The sequence below is a fragment of the Benincasa hispida genome, chromosome 12, assembly GCF_027475165.1.
Source record: "Benincasa hispida cultivar pf3 chromosome 12, pf3_genome.v1.1, whole genome shotgun sequence".
Classification (NCBI taxonomy): Eukaryota; Viridiplantae; Streptophyta; class Magnoliopsida; order Cucurbitales; family Cucurbitaceae; genus Benincasa; species Benincasa hispida.
Window position 1 is genome coordinate 10,354,598 of NC_143489.1, and position 9,387 is coordinate 10,363,984.

Below are 9,387 nucleotides of genomic sequence, written 5' to 3' on the forward strand. Positions count from 1 at the left end.
GAAGGCTCCTACTTTATTAATCACATCGTAAAAAATTTGTTGCTCAAATATAATATCCTCTATAACGTGGCCACCGCATACCCATCCTCAGAAAAATGGTCAAGCTAAAGTGTCCAACCGGGAAATCAAGCTAATATTAGAGAAGATGGTGAAGCCTTCACAAAAAGATTGGGCAACAAAGTTGGACAATGCCTTGTGGGCATACAGGCCCGCATATAAGACACCTATAGGCATGTCTTCGTATGCGTTGGTATTCGGAAAGGCATGTCATTTACCACTCGAGCTGGAGCATAAAGCACTATGGGCGGTGAAAAAACTAAACTTTGACTTAAAGGCCGCAGGGGAAGCGAGGAAACTTCAATTGGTCGAGCTGGAAGAATGGAGAACTCACACATATGAGAATGCAAAGATCTACAAAAAGCGCGCAAAGCGCTGGCATGACAAACAATTATGTGAGAAGAATCTCCAAGTCCGGCAAAAGGTCTAACTATTTAATTCGCGGCTACGACTATTCTCTGGGAAATTAAAGTCACGTTGATCCGGACCCTTCATAGTCAGAGAGGTATTCCCGCATGGCGCGGTTGAGTTATCCAATGAAGAGGGGACCAACATATTCAAAGTCAACGGGAAAAGATTCAAAATATATCGCGGAGAAGATTGGCATCACAAGGTCGCCTCCGTGCACCTGAGGAACTCTGACTGAAAAAGATGTGGGCGGTCCCTACACAATCATGCGATTCAAATTCATCAGGGATGCAAGTTTTGCGAAGTATCCGTTGAAATTTCCAATTCATGAACTTATCTCTATCTCCTTACAATATATTCATTTCGCAATCTGTTGCATTTAAAAAAAAAAAAAAAAAAAAAAAAAAAAAAAAAAAAAAAAAAAAAAAAATTCTTTGCAACGATCGTGGTGAACGATTACAGAGGAGCTACCCGAAAGACGTAACTACTTTACTTCGTCACTGCAATCGAAGAGAGCAGTTCGCCGTAAAACATGATGCGTTCATAAATGATGCGGGCGACAAAGCAAATTTGGGAGTTGTATCTTTCCTTGACTTTGTTTATTCCAAATTTCGCTCTATCGCATATCATTTTAACTTTGATAACTTTATTATCACATCCTCTTTAGTCGGCGCAATCATTTAACATTGATTAATTTAGTAAGTCACCGCATTATTTCTCTTTGCCAATTATGATTTCAATGATGAAACGCATGCCTCTATTTTTTCGTATACACTAGAGTCAACTTAATTTTAGGACGGTCAACTCATGAAATATTTCTAGAAGTTAGTGGTCTGCCAGCTTTCTTTCAAGCTGACTTTTTACGAAACTTCCTGAGAGCATCGTATGACTTCTTTCAATCTTTTAGCAATGAGGACATTGCTACATTTAAATTTGGGGTGTGATATTCATTTTCAACCTTGCTATTTTTAGGCATTTCTAAAAATTAAAAAAATCATCATAACATTGTGATCGGATCCTACTCGTACTTGGATGTCCGCATGACACTTGTGGAGGCAAGCCAAAACGAAGGTAGGAATCGTGATCAATGCATAAATAAAATGATCGTAACTCCACTGCCAAATGGGCATGAGTTTAGACTGAGAAAGAGCACCTCGCTCGTAGTTGGATGTCTGCATGACATACGTGGGGGCAAGCCAAAACGAAGGCTAGGCACTCGGATCAGCACAAGGTCATAGAAAAAAAATAAAAATAAAAGTAGAGTAAAGTCATTTGAAAATACCCCAATTGAAAAAAAAAATTATGAAATAAATCATGCGATACCCTGGAAATAAGTAAAATCTTTTTGAAGGTTAAACTTGTGGTTCCTAAAATTTAGAAATATTTTAAGAAAATACCTGGATAAGAATTAAGGAGATTTTGTACATAGGATTTGAATAAGGCAACTTTGAGTAATCTAAAAAAGAAGAAGGCGGTCGACTTGCTAGAGAAAATCTTTAGCTTATGCTTGAGGACAAGCATTGTTTTAAATTTGGGGGTGTGATAATAGGCAGAAATGCACGTTATTACAACGCAAAATTATAAAACAATGAATGATTGCGATGGTAAAAATATATGAAATTGCGTCCAAAAGTGTTAAGTTTATAACATTGTGATCGCATGCGTCCATCGCATTAAAAACAGTTAACTTATGTATTTTGTGCAGAAAATGTGTTAGCGCAAGGCGGAATTACAATCCAAAGAAATTAACGTCCGAGCGCATTAAGAGATTGCGACCGCAAGGCTATGCGATCATTTGCATTCGTGAAAATCTGCTCAAGAAGGTGGCCGCATAGAACCGGCACATCAAGGCGGAAGGTTAATAAATCACGATGGGACAGAAAGCTGATGACGGTCGATTCCGAATTAAGTTGACAAGTCGTTAACCACACTATAGCAAGTACACTCAACTTTTCAGTGACAATTATTCGGCGCATCAGACAGAGAATTAATGTCATCCCATCAGTGCAATCATAAGACCTTGAAGCCCTATAAATACTGAAGGCCACCTTCATTGAAGGAGTTCGGTTTTTCATTCCATCTGAGCCATATAGAAGATAGTTAGCCTTAGTTCTTAGTTTCTTTATACTTAGAAGGCGGAAGCGAGAGAAGGAAAAAAACGCCAGAAGATTATCCTGGTCAGCTCGAGAGAATGCCAGGGAGCGTAAAAATAGAGAGAAGGGCGACTCTTGCGAGAGCAGGATTATCTTTTGAGCAGAGTAGAGAAAAACAGTGTAAAAGCCTTGGGAAGCAAGAAATTGCTACCAGGCTCTTTATTTTTATTTCACATTGTCATTCTGTACTTCGATTTCATATATAGAATGGAACTTGCATTTCTAAATCTATTCACTCTCTTTAAAATACGCATGAGTAGCTAAAACTATCGAATGGGTCGAGAAGTACTTAGCTAACATGACCTAGGATCTTCATTGCATGCGATCATCTTGTCTTATGTTACACCCATCACCTTTTAGAGCTACTCGAGAGAGAGTCTAAAGAAAGAACATGAGATTTGAGAGAGCTAGGTTAGAATCTAGACTCGAGAGAGCAAGATTAAATCTTCATAAGAAAAAGATAGAGACTTAGAGATAAGCTCTGTTTGCCAACATGCATCGCATGCACCCTAGAGATAGGTTATGGTAGTATGCGGTCGCCTTGTGTATGTGTGTGTCATTCGTCATCACATAGACAAGAATAGAGGCTTAGATGTAAGTCCTATAGACATCATCGCATGCGTTTTAAAACTAGAAGCCGTAGCATTTGCATTGAGAGATGACTTGCTATTGTATGTATGTAGCATGATCGCATAACATGAGCACAATCCTAGGAAGTGTTAGCCAAATCCCTTCTCAACCCGTTCCCCTGCATACTCATCGCATCTTTCGTATTATTAACTCTTTTTTCGACTCTGCCACATAAACTGTATACTTCAAACAATATATCGACCAATGCATTGATTTATTTGTTATCGCAAAGTGATCTAAAATTACCATTGCATACTATTTTCCTTAGTCCCTGTGTTCGACCCTGGGCTTACCAAGCAACTCAGTAGGATTTATGCTTGGATCTTGCTGAGAAAACTTGCATGCACAACGCATATTCCACCATCACATTCTACACCATTATTTCATCGCATCTAACAACGCATCAAGTGCCAACCTCTCGTTTCCTTGGTGTAGCCTACAAATAGGCATACTTTCAAACGAGATTCCAACTTTTTGGTATTTGTCATAAGCACATAGGCTGGACATCCCCAAATTCTGAAGTGGCGTAAACTACCTTTACTGACTCTCCATATACAAGTAAAGAATTTTCTCTAAACTATTTAGAAGTTCATTTTTCACCAATCTTTCAATTCTATTGAGATTAATGTGACCTAACCTTAGATGCCAAAGGTGGGCATTTTCTTTAGGAAAAATCTTTGGTCTCTTAGCAGTTGTTCTCATTCTGAACATTTCAGTATTTAGGACAGCCTTTTTAACTAACGACGTTAGTACATATAAGTTACTTTCTTTTGAAGCAAATTCTTTCTCCATTCCATTTTTTAAAATAAACACTTTATTTCCAAATAATGAGAGAAAATAATTTTGCTCAATCAAACAAGAAACAGAGATTAAATTCCTTTTTATATTAGGAACTACATATACATTATCTAATAACATATATCGTTCTGTGTCCAAAAGTAACTTAAGCATGCCTACGGCGACAACTGAAACGACCTCACCAGTACCAGAAACATGAAGTAGATATTAATTAAAGATAAAATGTAAGTTTTTTTTAAAAAAATAATTTCTCTTTTGTTTAAGTAGATATTAGTTGGGGCTAAAATTTGAGTAAGATAACAGGTGATTTTTTTAGAATTCTCCCTGCATTAAAAAAAATTATCCTTTTACTTAAAAATGATTTGATTAACAACTTAATGTCTACTCAAGTTTAAAACTTTGTGATAGCATCACCCTCAAAATCTTTATTTATTTATTTGGAATAAGATGATTCGATTATCCTTTTATTTTTCGCTATTACTTTAAACAAAATTATTATTAATATTTTTGTTTCATGATAATCTTTTCGTAGTAAAAATATCTTTTTAATTTTGATTTGGATGATATGCTAATCCTTCTGATTTCAAACTTTAATTTAACTAAAATATTATTATTTTTTTTTTTTCTTTTTATAAAATTTCATAATAATTCTTTCTTGGTTTAAAAAAAATTCATAACAATTGCATGTATTTTTGTAAAGTTTATAATGTAACTAAATTGCGAAAGTTTAAATATATAATTACGAATGTGCCTAGATATATTTAATCGATGGGATGGAATAAATTTAAATTGAATTTTAAATTTCTAAGTAATAATTAGTTAGTTGTCAATAAAAAAAAAAAAAATTATAAGAACTATTTTTTTTAGAAAAAAGAAATCATTTAACCATAATAATAAAGGAAATTGTATTACGCAGCCAAATATAATTTTTTTTTCTCTCTCTTTCTTTTTTTTTATCATTTTTATTTTCTTTTTCTGTTTTACAATGTTGTGTGTGAATGTTATATATTTCTTACATGTGAGGTTTTTTTTTCTTTTTTTAATTGTTGGTGTGATTTTATCTTACATAATTTGTATTCTTCTATCCTCTAGATCCTGTGAATTGTATTTTGTTTTTCTCTCAATCGATATTTTATTCGACTTACTCTTTTTTTCTCTCTCAATTTCTTATGATTTTATTCTCTCTGTCGATCATTATCTCTTTTTGATAGTGTGATTTTTAAAATTTAAATATACAATTAGGAGAACAAAAGGAAGAAAAAATAATGAGATTTACACGTGTAGAAACCAAAGAATAATGTTATAACAATATGTTTGGTACTTAAATCATGCTTGGAAGATACAAATCTTCATTTTCTTTTTATATTCACTTTCTCAAATTTAGTATATCTAACAAATGATCAATGTGCATTTAGTATATTATTTTGTACTAAAACATGTGTCTTCCACTTAAAATGTGGTATATTAACAGTATATCTTATAATATCAACATTTCAAGTGTGTCGACATCTATGAAGTACAGATACTTCATGTGAGGCAAAGAATCAGTATCAGACACATATTAGATACCAATACTTCCAGACCAGATACGTATCTAACACGCGATTTGACGTATCTATACTTTCAAGATACGTATCTGATATGCGATTTGACGTATCTATTTCTATGCGTACTTTTTTTAAAAGAAAAAAGACAAGTAACTCATCTAATTTTTTCCAATATAAAATTAGGCAACTTATTTAAAAAGCTTACTACTCGATCCGAAACTAAAAGAAAAAAGATAATAATAACGGACCAAACCCTAGACTAGAATCATCTAATCTCTATCTTCACATTTGAGTCCCCACAAAATCAACCAAAATATAAACCATTTGGATATCTTCAACAATAAGTTCTTTCTTTATCTTCAGACTTCTCTCTCTAATATTCTTTTCTTCTTCTTTGCAATATGAGTCACTTTTCTATTGCATTTTATTAACTATTGTACTTCAACATCTTAGGTGTTGCTTTTTTTATATTGTAATTTAGTGTTTATATTCTATTTTGTGTTATTGTTATTAACTTGTATGCTAAATTTATCTATATCCTAGATTTTTTTAAGGAAAAAAAATGTATCATCAACGTATCAGTATTCGCGTTTTTTAGAAATGTATATATTAAAATATATATATAAAAAAATGACGCATCCTTAGACGTATCTGTATTTTAGTTTTTTTAAAAATTGACGAATCGCCGTATCCGATCGTATCCGTATCCTATAGACATATCTATATATGTGCTTCATAGGTCGACATTATATCTAATATCAATGAACATTCAATCAGTAACTTATTTTGAAGTAAAACATATGTGTTTCATTTTATAACCATGATATTTGAAATGTATCAATTCTAGACATGTGTGCTTTTATCCTTTTTCTTCTCATATATATATATTATTTCAAACTTCAAATTTCATATTAAAACCAATAAACCAAAATTTCCTAATTCAATTCTAAATTTTTAAATTCCAAATCTTTCAAAGTCTCCAAATCCTCAATTATCAAATCTCATATCAAACTAGTCATATAATTATTTTTATCAATTATCCCAATTATGACTCCAAATATCAAATAGAAATTGCATGATTATCAGATAACAACAACAGTAATCACTATCAAATAACAATTAGATAGCAATCAAATAACAATTGGTATCATTAATTGCTATTTGATTGTTATAATCAGACAACAATCAGCTAACAATTAGTATCATTGACAATTTGACAATCATTATCATCTAGCATTTTGTATGATTAATAACCAATATTTGATAGTAATCTGACAACAATTAGATAGCAATTGGTATCATTGACAATAAAAAAATTCAATATCAAATATCAGTCAAACAACCATTAGATAACAAATCAGTATAAGATAGCAATTAGATAACAATCATTATCAAATAGCTCATTTAATTTCAAACTTTAATTCAACTAAAATAAAAAAATTTCTTTTCTTTAATAAAATTTTATAATAATTCTTTCTTTGTTGAAAAACATTTCATAATAATTGCATGTATTTTTGTAAAGTGTATAATGTAACTCAATTGAAAAAGTTTAAAAATATAATTATGTATGTGCCAGGATAAATTGAACCAATGGGATAGAATAAATTTATATTGAATTTTAAATTTATAAGTAGTAGTTTGTTAGTCATCAATAAAAAAATAATTTATAAGTAACTATTTTTTTTTAAAAAAAAAAGACATTATAAGTTAACCTTAATAATAAAGAGGGGCTAAAGAAAATAATATACTACTTTTGTATATTGATAGATTAGTTGATTTAGTCCACCTAAACTTTTTTTTAAAAGAGTCAACCTAAAGTTTTGAAGGCATACATAAACTACACTTTTGTACATATATATAAATTGAACTTTTATTTTGTATTTATGATCATTATATCCTGAGAGAATTGAACGTAAGTAATATAAAATGCAAGATCTTTGTAGGTAATAATGGAATAACAAATAAAATTACATTAAATGAATAATGAATACGAAGAATATTACACTTTTCATCCACCTCTTCCTACACTTAGTCTAGGAAACAACCTAAGAAAAAGAGGTTCATAGACCCGTGAGATTGCAAAAGTAGAAGAAAATCATAACAAAATATAAAGAAAGAGATAATAGAGAATAGGGAGAAAGAGAGACCTTAAAAAATTGGTAGTGCAATTGTCAATTTATAGAAACAATTGAGATTCAAATTTGAATTTGAATTTGAATTTGATCATATTTTTATTGAAAATTTGTTTATGCATTTAACTTTAATTTAATATAATGAGATTATCTAAGGATTTAATGTGAATTAGATAAAATCTCAAATTTGAAAAGATTTTGATCTTTGTTATTATTATTTTCTTTCAAAATCAAGATTGAAACCAATTTATCCCTTGGATCCATGTGAACGATAAACCATTAAATCAAAATTTTAGAAATAAATCAATAATGATAATATTATGATCTTAAATCAAATATTAGGAAAAAAAAGTCAAATAAAAACCAAATGATAAAGCCAATTGATATGAGTTTTTTTTAATTTAAATTTTAAATTACCCAAAATAACCGTACAACCATCATCTAAAAGTGGCAAAAGGGGAAATCAAATGTTTCTCCCCATAGTCTCCTTTAGATAGTGTAGACTATTTCCGAAAGTACCAAAAAAACGTAAGAATTTTTTATCTAAACATGGAATAAAATTAAGAGCTAGTTGCAAGCATGCCAAAATAAGTTATAAAAATTAGACCCATATCCACACGATATAAAATTTGCAAAAATAGCAAAATAGGTCAAGACAACCTAATTTAAATGACATTGAAACTGAAAAGTAAAAAAATGCCTTCACCGATTCATTCATCGTATGGAATTTGTTTGTTATGGATTGTCGTTTGATTACTATCGGATACTAATTACGATTATTATTTCATTTTTATTTCACTTTCGATTTCTTGAGCATTAGTTCTTATGTTTTACTTTTACGCATTTCGCACTTTCTATTACGTTCTATTTTCGGTCAGTGAGTTAGTAGTTCCTTATATTTCCATCTGATTTTGTTTTGATTGTCATCTAATTACTTTCTATTTTTTATCTCACATTTAGCAGTTTCTGATATTGTCACTTGATTGACATCAGATTACCTCTATTTTTTGTCACATAATTTAATCATAGTTTCTAAGATTGTCATCTGATTGTCTTTTGATTGTTATCTGATTTCTATATGAACTCCTACGGTAACATTTAATTGTTATATGATTATCATAGGATTGCCATCCAAATGCTACAAATGATTACTCTTTGATACCGATTATTATTTAATTAATATCTCATTGTTATCTTATACTAATTGTTAATGATATATTTATTTGCTATCTAATTGTTGTATAACTATTATTTGATATTAATTATAATATGATTGCTAATGATACCGGTTTCTACCGTATTTCTATCGGATAGTAATTGTTAATTATATCAATTGTTATCTGATTTATGTTTGATTACTATCTGATACTAATATATTGTTTATATATATATATATATATTTTATATTCTTTAAAATTACCGTGCTCATAAATGAAATACCCATGTTTTACTTCAAAATAAGTTATCTATTAAATGTTGTTTGGTATTAGATATATTGTTGATATGCTTAGAATGTCGATTGTTGTTATATATTATATTGATATATTCATGTGTTACTTCAGATATCGAGTTTCACTTTTCCTGCCAATCTGTCACCTGTTCTTGTCCAACTATATCCTTTTGAAATCCCAGAAAAAAAAAAAAAAAAAAAAAGAAAGACGA